Source organism: Lutra lutra, chromosome 17, assembly GCF_902655055.1.
Source record: "Lutra lutra chromosome 17, mLutLut1.2, whole genome shotgun sequence".
In the NCBI taxonomy this organism is placed as follows: Eukaryota; Metazoa; Chordata; class Mammalia; order Carnivora; family Mustelidae; genus Lutra; species Lutra lutra.
The window spans coordinates 22,957,121-22,971,331 of record NC_062294.1 but is presented as its reverse complement, the minus strand read 5'-3'; the positions used below and the strand labels follow the sequence as shown (position 1 = coordinate 22,971,331).

General features: G+C 44.5%; 1 protein-coding gene across 1 annotated transcript in view; it reads right to left on the bottom strand.

The window, feature by feature from the left end:
• Positions 1 to 9,117, bottom strand: part of CDH8 (cadherin 8) — a 382,041-nt gene extending 372,924 nt beyond the window's left edge. The window contains 1 exon segment of the mRNA XM_047712240.1: positions 8,692 to 9,117. The gene's annotated coding sequence lies outside the window, so the exon portion shown is untranslated.
• Between the last annotated feature and the right edge of the window lie 5,094 nt (positions 9,118 to 14,211).

Sequence of the window (14,211 nt, the reverse complement as noted above, 5' to 3'; positions counted from 1 at the left end):
GTATCATACCATATCCTTAATCCTGATATTTATCTATCCAAAAGCATATATCATTTGCGTATTTTGCCACCCAGAATACCCGCCAAATTCATTCTGCTCTGTTACTGACACGTTACTCTTTCTCTTTAAAGTTTCACAATTATTGGTTACCCTTGCAAAAATAAATGCCGTCTCCTTTTCAAGGGGTCAGAACTTGTTCTCCACTTAGAAGCTGATCTATTTGTTATAGAAATTTCAGCTTGGGATGACCAGGTCTGTGACTAAAACAAGGTCACGATAAGGCCACTTTTCTAGTGTTATAGACCCCGGCCTTAATTCATAAAAACTTTCTTGAAATCATAAAGTTAAGATGTTGAAGATAGGATTCTTTTCTTTCAGACTCTCTTAAGGCAGAACTGGATTGAGATCGTCTCAAAAGATGAACAGAAGTCCCATGATTGTTGATTAAAGTCCCTTGTTGGTTAAAGACACACTAGTGCCACGAAGTGATTTTTCAGGACCAATCTAAATCCCTTCTTCTCCATTTGAAAGACACATCCTTTGCTGCCTTTAAATCATCTGTTCAAAACTTAACAGTCAGAGACCTAAGGAGTGAAAACAATGGGCTTGCCCTTTGTTGGAAAAGGGCATCATGAGGATGTGACCACCAATGGATCAGAGAGCTGGCCCAGGGGTTCCAAGTCTTCTTATCTACTCCCCTGTCCTTGGAACTACATGCTACCCACTGTTCCCTCCCTGGAGTCACTTCAAGAACTCAGCGTTGAGGACGTAAGGGATTGTTGCGACCATCTGGACTGAACACATGACTGAACCCCATGGAGATGGCTATATAATATCTTAAGATTCAGGGCGCCTGGGTGGCTCAGTTGGTTAAGCATCTGCCTTCAGTCCGGGTCATGACCCCAGGTTCTGGAATCAAGCCCCATGTCGGGCTCCCTGCTCAGGAGGGTGTCTGCTTCTTCCTCTCCCTCTGCCTCTCCCCCAGCTTATGCTTTTCTCTCTCTCTTTCTGTCAAATAAACAAATAAAATCTTTAAAAAATAAATAAAATCTTAAGAATCTAGCAGGGAGCTGTGGAGATCCACTCATCTTGCCACAACCTGAGAGAAAGCCTCATATGTGAGTTCCCTTGCGTATTAGAACTGCCACCTACCCGTCGGGACTGTTCTGCTTTTTTTGGTCACTCCTTGCCCTTTGTGTACAGAGGCCAGTTTCAGAGTTCATTCTGGGCACCCCCAAGGTTGTGAACCAAAATGCTTTAAATCACAGTAACCAACAGAAATCATCCTTACCCTTGCCGATTAGTAAGAGAGCTGAACAAGGGAAGCTCCATGACACAGAGGTTGAAAACATTGAGTGTGGAGTCAAAAGTAGTTTGGATCACTGTTTTGTTTTTTTTTTAAGATTTTATTTATTCGACAGAGACAGCAAGAGTGGGAATACAAGCAGGGGGAGAAGCAGAGGGAGATAAGGGAGAAGCAGGCTTACTGCTGAGCAGGGAGCCCAATGTGGGGCTCGATCCCAGGACCCTAAGATCATGACCTGAGCGGAAGGCAGACGCTTAACGACTGAGCTGCCCAGGCGCCCCTGAATCACTGTTCTTTAATTCATAAGATATGGGGAAATGTATCTCAATTGTGGCTGATGAGGGAACTGATGCTCTGGGTTTCATACTCTCTAACTTGAGGGATTGTGGAAAAATTAAAGCATATAAAGCTCTATCAATGTCCAGTAATAGCCACCATTTATTGAATATTCCATGTGCTTTACAAAGACTCGATTTTTTAAAATACTTCATTTCAATTTTTTGCTGTGTATATCACTGGGGGAAATCCCAGCATTCTATTTAGACAAGCAAATAAAAAAATTTCCCATTCTTCTTTAAAAAAAAAGAGAGAGAGAGAGAGAGAAAGGAACCATGTTGGATATGAATTAAACATTTTATAAATAGTTTTTCCTACCCACAGCTAACACACAATTAGTGACTTCATAGTTCTATTAAGCTTCTAAAGGGCAGTATTTTTATCCCCTTCCCAAGAGCCAACCATGTCTGCTCTTTCCATTGAATACAGGGCATTGTCTTTCACTATTTTCTGCTGAGAGGACAACACACAAGCATTAAACTCACTTGATAAATACTCAGTGAAAAACACAGCCTGCTATACCGTATTGTATAATTGCACTACGACCCAATTTTAACCACTCCATGGCAAACATTTCATTGGCCAGGTACTTTTACCAAAAAAAAAAAAAAAAAAATCTGTTGCATTTCATAATCATCTACCTTATGAGAATGGCCCAAGTGGGGAGTCCCTATTAACTCAAAGATGAGGCCAAAATGATTTCTGAACACTATTCAGAAATTTGCTGAGTGAAGATAATGCTAAGCAGAGACTAGGTTCAGATAGTGTCTTCTCCCAAAAGTATTCAACAAAGGTTTTCCATTTATTTCAGTAAATATTGGCATTACTGATGATGGCTAAAAATCAAAAGCTCTCCCTTCGCTTACATAATGGGGAAATGGTTAAAATCAGTTATATCACATAACCAAGACTATAGGGTCTGTAATACTGGACCTGAAATGCAGCCAAGTATCCCAGCATAGTAAGTCAAGATTATGTCAATTAGATCATACCGTGTAGGAACCACCTTTATGAGCACACCTTACGGTCATCCTTTCATGTTTAAAAGATTTTATAGCTTAAAAACCACCCACTGACACTATTACCATGAACTATGGACACAGATGATGGAATGGGTACCAGCAATCATTTGACAAAAATAATACTGAGATATAATGTAGAATGGTTAGGTCCTGAAATTAATCAAAGTGCTTATATGGATTCTAAGTATACTACCTTCAGTATACTCTCCTACATAGTATACTAGGAATATCATCTTCACCCACTGCATTTTAGTGAAATTCAAAAATAAGACAAACACAAGTATGTGTTACCATTCTAATCAAAATAGGTACAAATTAACTTTTTCATATTTTTGAGCATCCCCAATATAAAGAAGGAAATACTTGAACAGAGAAAATTAAATTGTCAAGCTGAAATAGCCAAAGAGAAATAAGGAGGAGAATGTGTCCTTGTAATCTTTATATCAAATTCTGGAGATGAATTTGCATGCGTAAGAAAAGCATTCCCTTATGACATTTCTACCACTGCTTCATCTACTTATGTTATTTGTGTCACATCAGGAATCAAATAATCATATTTTATACATTAATCCATCTAAAAAGAAGCAATGCATGGAAAATGTTAAATTATAACATGTAATAATACATGGATGTGCTATAACATTTTCATTTAATGACATCTATAGAATAAGATTCCACTTACTATCCCTTGGCAATATATTCAACATGCTTAAAATATGAATAAATACATCCACAGAAAGACCTTACCATGGATAATATATTCTTTTCGTCTGTGTATATGTGAGTGCCAGGAGTCCTGCTGATAACTCAGCAGAGAGGAGTATAGAATTGTCTTCTAAGATGTTCTGACTTGCAGTTCACATGAGGTTAACATGAACTGTTCCATTGAAATATAAAATATACTAAAGAGAGGCAAAGAGGGAGGGAGAGAAGGAGCAAAGAAGGAAAAGTCCTTCCCTCGGTTATTTTCTACATCTCCAGCAAGGGGAAGGTACGGACACGGAGTTACACATGTGACACTTCCATAATTTAGAGTATTCTCCCCAATAAAACACAACTTGCATCCCACACAGTTTAACAGCATTCTTGATGTAAGTCTGGTCTTGAAGGCATTCTCCTTTTTACAAAGCTGAATTACGCTTTTACGTTCCCATTGCATTTAACAAGTGACTTCGAGGGAGGAAAAAATACGCTTTGTGGAACGTGAAAAACTTGATTTAAAAAAAGAGAAAAGTACTATCTAAAGATCAACTTAGGACAATTTTTCCAATTTCTGTAGAGAAAATCGAGGCAGTCAGTCACCATACCAGACTTCGGATATTATCCCACCCTAGCCTTTAGTGAAAATCTCCTAGTAAAGGGAAAGGGGGCAGTCTTTGCTAACTGTCGACGCATTAAATAAATGTATACTTAGCACTAACTCTGGGCTTAGCCTCGACTAACCATCATTTTAGCATGTCTTTGGCAGAGAGGGTAGGGAAGTTTGAAGGTTCTCAACCCAAGTGTTATTCTTTTATGATGCTTTCCAAAGAGATATAGAAAACCACATCTATATATTTCTACATAGCAACAGAACTTAAAAAATAACAAGACTTCTAAAAGCAAGAAGGTGGAGGATATTTATGATAAGGAAGAGCATATGCTATTTAAAACTCAGGAAATAAAAGCTTGGGACATGACAGAGAAAGGAAACAGTATTGGTCCTATTGCTTTGCCATGAAGTGGCATTGGAAGTTTTAGCTAGAGGCAATACATGGGAGAAGCAGCTGAATGGCATCCCTTGAACTGATTTCTTTTCTGACCTTTTGAAGTTGCCAGGTTCAACTAATTTTCTCTTCATGGTTATATCTGAAGTCGGTTCCAGAGGCAAGAACCAACAGTTCAGCAGAAATATATTGCTCATCACAACTTTCTATGGGAATTAAGTGAGAGAAGACTAATAGCTCTTTGGTTAATTAAGGCCCACCAGTTCAGAGGACAACCTTGTTCCATCACAATATTGTTCTATTTCACAAATATAAAATTATGGGATTCTGGTGAAAAAAATTCCAGCACCGCAGTTTTGTTTTTTTTTTTTTAAAGACACTGGTCAATGTACAAATTTAAGAAGCCAGGAGGGGAAAATCAAATAACCCAGGACAGATGAAACGGCAAATGGATCATGATAAAACTCTCAGACTTGACCCATTAAATGAGTGAGTTGTCTAGGTACGTTTTGAAGTTTTGTAGAAGTAAATTTCCTGTATCTGTGTGCATGTGTGTTCATATCTGTGGAGGAGTGTGGACCACAAACAATACAGAGCAACGAAGACCGGCCGTGGTTTAATTCTGACACTGTGGGTGTTGTATAATACACCAAAGTTAGGCGTCTCTTCCTAAACTGAAAAAGCAAAATTAGTCCATGTCAGCTGGGAACGCAACAGTGCTGAAAACAAAACCAAACCCAAAAAAATTGTGCCTTTTTTCCTGTTTCTCTAACTTTGTAAGCAATATCAAATGACTGAAGCCACCATCAGCAGCATCACTGAGCACAACATTTTTAAAAGAAAGTCTTAAGACTTTAGACTACATCCATAATTAAAAGGCTACTCTGATTATGCCCGTTCCTTGATTTGTCAAACATAGAACTCTGCTGATGGACCAGAAAAATGTGATGGGAAATATAAACCGAATGTCATTTTATCCCTGAAAATTGCTTCTGGTTTTGCATGGAAAATTTGCTCAGATTGGGATGCTGATGAAGCCGGAGGTGTGCCACCTTGAGTAGGAGAAGGAAGGATTTTTTTTTTTTTCTTAAAGCATTAATTTACTTATAAGGTTTTCTGAACAGTTGGTGAAGCATCGATTCCAACTTTTCTCTACACGAGCGTTCCTTTCTCCTCACCAATGAACAAGGAGAGGAACCAGGAGAGCAAAACCCTAAAGTACAAATTCTTGAATAGAATCCTTATACCCTCATTCTTTGGAGTTTCCCTGCTTTGCTCCAAAATCCGACGTTCCCTGCTAGCCAGGAGTATCAGACCTTAAATTTGTGCACAGTTTACAAGGAAATGTTGTGTCATGAGTACGCTCAAACAACAGCCTTTACAAATGCTGCCTCACGTGCTCCATTCCATCCTGCTGAGTATGTTTTATGGGTTGTTTGTTTTTACACTGAGCATACCACCATTGGCTAAAGTGTGCCCAGTACTGATCTAAGGGGTTGCGTTAGAAGAATTGTCTGGACAGAGTTCTACATGATGCCCCAATAAAGTTACTTTCAGGTTGAAGACCTCCTTTCCTTTAGAGTTGATATGTGTAAAGCAAGCAAATGGAGCTGCTATTCTAGCGAGGGCTGCTGTAAAATTGTTCGGCAAAACTCGTAATCCCTTCAAGAACTAAAAAAATGCATCCTAGGCACCAAAAATGCAGTGGGGGAAAAAAAAGGTAAGAGGCTTGCATAGAAAGATTTACCCAAATGAAATCTTGAGAGTTTGGGGAGACTGTGGATTATAAAGCAGAAGTGATTTATAATAGTAATAATAATTGGAAATACAAGATCCAGGTTGCCGGAGAGAAAGAGTAAAAGTTTAAATGACAGCATTACAGTACAAATTTCAGAGAACATTAGCCAGCGTCTCTAAAATATATGGCCCATTTGTGATGGTCACAGGATACCCTGACACTCATTTGGCTGGTGGGTGGGGGGAATGGAATGAAGAAGATGAACTACACTGGACAGCCCTCAGTAAAGCAATCCCTGGAGTTGCTGGAGAAGCTCTTCTCTGTTTTCAGAGAAAACAGAGTCTAAGCGCTGTTCAGAATCCAGGAAAAAAAAAAAAATATATATATATATATATATATGTATATATATATACCAAAGGTGGTTTAAAATCATGCAACAGCTCCAGCATGAAGTGACCATGTAATGGGGGTCTTCAAATCTGCTAAAGCAGAATTCTAGATTATTATTATGAGTATTATTATTTAATAAGAGGGATAGACCTAGAATTTCTTTCAGCCACAGAGCTCAAGGAAGTGGAAAACATGTCTGGACAGGATGATTATGAAGAACTCCCTTTGAGAGGGGGGAAAAATGTAGCCCTTAGAGAACATCCTTCAAAGGTATCAGGCCTCTCAATAAAATTCTCTCCCTCTCTGTGTTACACATCACACACACACACACACACACCAGATAAAAACGCCTGCAAAACTGGACACAGCTGATGAAAGGCAACAGCAGGGCAGAAATTTCAGTTGTGTTGAGCCTGAAAGACAGGGCTCATTTTGCATGCAGTGAGGTACAGCGGCGAGGTTGAATGGATGGAAAATCCCACTCTCAAATCTTACATAAATATCTCTTTCCCACATATAGTTTTCCAGTTGAAAAGCTCCCATAATGAAGCCTGGAGGTGACAGCCCCGGGAGGGTTGTTAACCATTGAGATGGCTGTCAGGAGCACTGTGAAGAGGACCCGACCCCGGTCCCTCCTCTCTGCTGGGCGACCGTACCCGAGCCGAGAGGGCAGAGCTCCCGCATACCTCCTCGAAGCCCCCGCCTTCCCGCCGTCAGCCCGCGAACCGTGCGAAGCCAGGTGCGAAGCAAGCAGCCGGCTGATCTGATTAGCAGCCCCGGCGCGCTAAGGGACGGTCGGATCGTGCCTCTTAAAGAGGAAACTCTTGTGGAATCTTCAGGAAGGGGTGGTAAAGTTGCAAGGACCTTGTCTTGCTCGCGCTGGCTTGGTTAGAAGCTCTGTTCTTTAACTGGACCTGAAGTGAGCAGCTGCCAGCCTGGGTTTCCATTACGGACTAATGTTGCGCGTTTGCAACAATAAACAATTAATGCCGTTTGATTTCTTCCATGGAGCAGCCCAAGCAAACAGCTGCCACCTCCGCCCGCGGAGGCAAACAGCTAGCCCTGCACGAGCCGCCGCCTCAGGGCCTGCGGGGAAGGGGTCAACCATAACAAAACTTTGAGGCTTTTACCAGATTGGGTGGGAAACGCTTTGGAGAGACGGAAAGCGGAGGAAACTGTGGGTACCTGTTGGCATCCGCGTTGGCGGCGGCAGGTTTTCGTCGTCTCCCTGCCAGGCTTGGAACCTGGGAGAAGGGGAGTGGGTCCCTTACGAACCTGTTACGCGCTGGCAGAACCCGGGCGACAGCCCTCTCTGCCGGCAAGGAGTGCGCCCCCCCGCCCAAGTGCTCGCAGATAGGGAGCAGGGAGATGCCAGACCGCGCAGCTGCCCGCTCAGCCGGCGCTGGCAGAGACCGTACGGAGTCCCCGGCTCAGGGGGCCTCGGCGAGGGCTGCCTCGCTGGCTCGCAAAGGACACGGCTTGTGGGGTCCTGCCTGGGTTCGGGCCAGCGTCTCGGCGACTGCAGAGCCGCGGAGCGGCTCGAGAGCCAGCAAGTTTGCAGCGGGCACCACGCCTCGCCAGCTGGAGCTGCCACTTGTGGGAAAGCCTCGCGCTGGGGCTCTTCGCTGCTGGGTCGCGCGGCCCGCAGCCCCCAGGCGGGGGTCGCCCTCCCTGTCCTCGGGGATCGGGAGATACACCAAAGCAGCAAAGGGGCAACCAGGCCCCTTCGCCTCCTTTCCTCTCGGGCTCGCACGCTCCTCAGTACCAGCGGCGGGTGTTTCCCATTCACCGCACGGACCCCGCAGTGAAGGCGCGCGGCTGCAGCGTCGCCTGCCTGCCTGGCGAGGCGGCGAAACCGCCAGGCGACCGCAGAGAGGGAGACCCACTGAACAACTAAAGACGCACAGCCTGTTTGCTACTCCCTAGAATCTACTGTCAGGAGCAGTTTGCCAAATCATCAGGCAGAGCCCGGAGGTGGCCCCGTCAGCTGTGCATATCAAGAAAGAAGACGCAGCTCACCCCCACGCCTGGGCTTGGAACCCGCGTCCACCATGGGGGCGGCAGGGGGGAGGCGGGGGGGTGGGGTAAGAGACTCGCGAGGTGTCCGAAGGGGTAGGGGGATTCTTAAAGGAAACGGTCCTTTCGGGGTCCTCGGCGCTTGGAGGAAAACGAGGGGCAGGGGGAACCACTTACTCTTGAGGGTCTCGGCGCTGGCGAATGCCAAGCCTCCTGGCTCACAAACGGCTGCAGGGGCTCGGGGTCGACTCCCGAGAGCGGCGAGCAGCGAGCGGTTCCCGCGCGCTGGGCAGACGCCTCCGGATTCCGTTCATGCCTCTCGGAGCTGCGGGGCTCGGTGTGGAGACGCGGGTCGGGCGCGCTGGGCTCGGGGTGTCCGCAGCGCGAAGTGCAGCGAGCGGGTGCGTGCGCGGGACCGTCTGTGCACAGACCGGCGACGGCGGAGGAGATTCGAGGAAGCAAGGAGATTCCGAATAAATCCACTAATTGTGGGCTGAGCGCTCCAGCGTGCGAGCCCGCCTGCCTGCCAAATGTAACTGTGAAGTGATGTGGAAAAGTGAGCCGGGTGCCTCCCCTGACGGATCTCATTGGGCAGAGCGCAGAGGCAGGTCTACCACTTGGAAATTCATGTAAGCAGTTCCCCCCCTCCCCGCCCCCTCCCTGCCTTCCCCCTCGGCTGCCGCGCGCTTGCTCGCTCTTCCCCGCTCCAAGTGGGCGCCCAACTTTTCGCTCCTGGCTCCCGAGCACGCCCCGCGCGTCTCCGCCGCCAGAGCCCCGGCTGAAGATGCGCCCTTCCGTGCCGCGCGCGCAGCCCGCGGAGGGCCGAGCTCTGGGAGGAGAGAGCTGGCAGCTGGTCAAAGGCGTGCGGAGGAGGTACCCGCGAGCTGCCTCTCCCGAGTCTCACCTGCGCCCTGGGGCTCGCGTTGCCTCGAAAAGCGTCTCAGGGACCCACAACCGTTTTCCGTGGGCGGAAGAGGAGGCGGCAGGGCAAAGGGGTGCGCGGGGGCAGCTTACCTCGTAATTCCCAGAGCCTCTTGCAGACAGAGTGGGGTGCTTGGCAGACCGCTGCCTACTACTACTCGGAGGCTACGGCTCAGAGGTGGCCGTGCCGTGGTCTTGGGGGTGGAGCGCATTGCTGGCATCCCCTGGCTTCCACTCCTTCAGGGAAATGGGACTGGGGAGGGCACAGGGGCAGCCAGGAAGGGCGCGCAGTAAGTAGGCATGGAAAGAACAGCAGAACTTGCTTGGGAAATCAAGGAAGCGATTGCTAGGTCTTCTCAGTGTGCCCTGGCCTCCAGATCTGCTCGCAGGCACCATTTTTTTCAGTTCCTCCGCCACCACTAAGAGGTGCCCTGTCTGTGGTCTGTGGCCCCTTCAAGCCCTCTGATGGACTCCACACAGGTCTTGAGAAATGGCTATCCTGGGTAGAACCAGTACAGGAAGGAGGGATCATAAATTAGGAGATCCTGGTTTGTTTTCTTCTCACCTGTAAAGGCTAACACATAGCGATATTCAGCCAGTATGATCATACTTTGATAAAATTAGTGAAAAATAAGAGGAACTAATCCTGTTTTGTTTTGTTTTGTTTAAGTGTCCTCCACAGGCTACCGTGATCTAGTCCATGCCCTGTGCACCTGAGGTGAGCTCTGGGGAAAGGTTTTACTATGTGGGGACAGAGCCAAAACAGAGGGGGAAAGGGCACAGAGAACCAGAAGCAAGGTCTGTAGAGCTTGTACTGTCTGGCTCAGATTAATGAGACAGAGTGAACAGAATGAGAAAATAGGCACAATATGCTTATAATGTTCTATGCAGATTTGACATTTTTTTGTGTGTGTTGCATCTAACATCCCATTGTGAAATGCTTAAAAGAATATTGACTATAGGTCTCATGTCTGTTTCACATTCTAAGGGCAAAAAAAAACTTTGTGAATTATTTCAGAGAGGGAGAGGTGAAGACAACCAGGAGGTATCTCCTGTGCCCGCCCCCCCAATAGCAGAAAGCAACTCTTCATTCTCGGATTGTGTCTGCTTTTGGGTATTAAGGAGTTGGCTAATTCTATCTTGGAAAAAGGAAAAAAGGAACAGCAGTCAAACCTCAATCATATTATAACTACTGCTAGACCAGGAAATCCCAAGTGGAAAAAAGAAATAGATCATATTTTGGGTTGTGCTTAAGTCTTTCATTTGCAGTTTGAACAAATGTCCATGCCTTTCCTTGGGGAACTTTCTTAAATTTATGAGAACTAAAAAAAGTTTTGTGTTACTGAAGGCTGGAAACCATCACAACTAACAAACTCATCTCTAAAGAAAGCCAGAATGGTAGACCTAGACAGTATCCCCAAATCTCATTTTCTTAAAGGAAAATAACAACAGCAGCAACTACTTTGACAAGGTGAAGAGAGACAGAATCCAGTGGCTTTAGGTACCAAGGGTTTGCACGAGTTTGTTTTGACTCACCTTATCTTCACGTACTCCCAGAGCAGTTCCAGACATTGTATGCATTGAATTTTTGCAACTAGAATTCAAGGTAGCCCTCTCTATGTGTGCTAATCTCTGCTCAAAGCACTGCAGTAGGAATTTCCTAATAATTTTCTCCTAATTCTTAGGAGAGGTCTGGGTGATTAAGCAGTGTGAAAGAGGATTAGGATAATGTTAAAAAGCCCTATAAGGATATTTCTAAAATAATCAGGGATGCTGAAAGACAAGGAATTTGGCTCCTTAACAATTCCACCCACACTTAATAGGATGCAGTGTAATGTCACAATGGTGAGAGCCTAACTCCTTAAGAAAGTGTTTTCTTTTCAACATCCTCTCCAGGGTTACAGCCTTCCAGCAGGAAGAGGACTGTGCTACACAGGCTTTTTAGAATGGCGACTGAAATTGCTTGTGCTGTGGAGCATTGCAGGGGAGTAAGGGTGAGGAGTTATCTGATAGGGCAGGAGTGTAATCAGGGAAGGAGTTGGGGCTGGGGGGGCGGTGGGGGGGGATGGCATTCAGAATAACCTTGGCTGACTGAGGCTCAGAGTGGGATGAGGCAGGATGTCTCCAGCCTGGATTTTAGTGACAGGCAGAGAAGGACTCTACTGCAGTTGAATGACGTGGAGAGAAACTCAGTGTTTCTTTTTCACCACGGTAAACCTTGGGTTATAATTGTGACCAAAACAGGCAGTAAACCAAGTGACTGGTTAGTTGGAGAGTGAAGAATCGGCTGGCTTATTGGAAGCAAGCCCTGGCAAGAGGTGGGAAAAATAAGGAGACGCCACCTTCTCTCGTTGGGGCAGACAGGGGTAGAATGGAACATACCTATTCTTTGCTGCATTAAGATGCAAACCTTTGGGGCGCCTGGGTGGCTCAGTGGGTTGAGCCGCTGCCTTCTGCTCAGGTCCTGATCCCAGGTCCTGGGTTTGAGCCCCGCATCCGGCTTTCTGCTCGGCGGGGAGCCTGCTTCCTCCTCTCTCTCTGCCTGCCTCTCTGCCTACTTGTGATTTCTCTCTGTCAAATAAATAAATAAAATCTTTTAAAAAAAAAAAAGATGCAAACCTTTGTTCTTCTATTTTTTCAGTACATAATTAAAAACTGAAATAAACTAAAAAAAAACAAACACAACAACAGGTGTTTACCATGGAAGAATAGTGAGAACTTGTAGGTTTCTTGGCTTCCTTTTAAATTTAGGTTAATTAATGAATTTGTGGACTTCCTCCTCCTGGGAGGGTTGAGAAGTGTGGATTCCATGAATGGAAATATTTCACAATGTAATTCCTGCCTGGGGTATTTTAAAATAAAAATTTAAATGAAAACGTTAAGAGTCAGAAATATGAAGAAGGCCAAAACATAAATGTAATACCAATTGATATATTTTCCAGGAATGCAGAGTCCTTTTCCCAAATTTCATGTTACAAAATCCCAATGAAGAAATCTGAAAACCACCATGCCTTCTTTTTTTGGGGGGGTGGGGGTGGGCAGGGAAGGGCAGGGGTTGTAAGAAGTAGTGTAGCAAATGTGGCATCAGGCAAAAGAAACTTTGAAATCTTACTTGATACTTGATACTTCTGATATTGGAGAGTAAATCATATGAATGAAAAAAATTAAGAAGGCACTTTTAAGAAGTTTGTAAATGTTTGAGTAAATTTAGGAAAGTTTTTCTTCAAGAGTTTGTTTTAAATCAGCCTCTTTACTAAAATCATGAAAAGATGTGATTAGTGCTCAAATTAAGTGAATGTGAGCAATTACAGTGGTTCTCACACTGATCTCTGGACCAGACACACTGCCTCCCCATCCTCAGAGGCTTGTTAGAAATGCAAATTCTCATACCCTGAATCTGGGCGGGGCTCAGCAATCTGGGTTTTAACAAATGCTCCAGGGGATTCTGTTGCTTGCTATATTTTGAGAACCACTGCCTTAGGCTTTTCCTTTCTCAGGTGATATATATATATATATATATATATATATATATAGAGAGAGAGAGAGAGAGAGAGAGAGAGAGAGAGAGAGAGAGAAGAATAAATATAAAGTGGTGTATTTTATGAATACTTATTTATTGTTTTTGTCTTGGAATATTCTAAGACAGAATACTATCTTAAAAAGTAAAGTTAGAAAAAAAGAAAGAAAATTGCATGCACACTAAATCATGTGATTCCTTCACCACTATTTATTACAGGATCTGAAAAACTAGACTGATTTCTTTAGAAGTGTTGATGGATTCTTGGCGTCAAATCATCATTGAGCTTGGTATTCAGACGTGTGATGCTCTGTGTTTCTTGACTCCTGGATTTAGCTGTCCCTGAAATTAGGCCTGGATCTCTTAATATTGACTGTAGTTACTAATCATGAGCTTGCCATTATATTTTCAGTAAATGGAGGTGTAAACACTTTCTGAAAACCACATCTGTGCTGAAAGCATTTTGGAGAAGTTTTTCAAAATGGCCTTATCTCCCATCTTCCCAGGTGCTAGAAAAGAGATAAGCTCCAATCCAGCTTCTGCACAGAAACACAGGGTGAGGGGGCAGTAGATAGATTTGAGGCGACTGGTACAAAACTATACAAAAACGCCAGCCCGGGTTTTGTAGATGATACACTTAGCATTTTTGGTTTGGTTTTGTTGTGTTGTCTTTTCATTTTTGTTTTCTGAAACTGAGCAACCACTAGATTAAGATTCCAGACCCCTCTTGTGAAAGTGGGAGCCATGAAGAGGGGGGAAAAAAAAAATCACATTGTGTTTTTTAAAAAAGAAGAAGAAAGAGAAGAAATGGAAAAGAACCTTTCCCCCACCCCCGTGGGGTAACAGCTGTTTGGTTTATCAGACAGTACTCTCTATTACATATAGTAGTTAAATTTAATTGATCTGAAGACTGGTTTAGATTACCGTCCTTTGCAATTTGCACCTTTAGGCTCATATCTCCTGACACCAGTATAGGGGAGGCAGGAGTATGGGGTGGGGGTGGGGGGTGCCGGGAGCCCACCATATCTCTTCTTCTGCCTAAAATGGATTTGATAGTTCTGATGAGCTGTGATCAAGTTGAGTATTAGAAGAATGCCATATATACATTTGACAAATGCTCCGAGAAGTTGAAAGGATACTACATGACCAAGAATATGAACAGAATTTCTTGATGAGTCTGAGCTGCATAGTCCTATCTAAGGATTTGTTGTTGTTTGTTCGTTCGTTTATCAGAAACCGCCTGCCGTGGAGAAAACAGG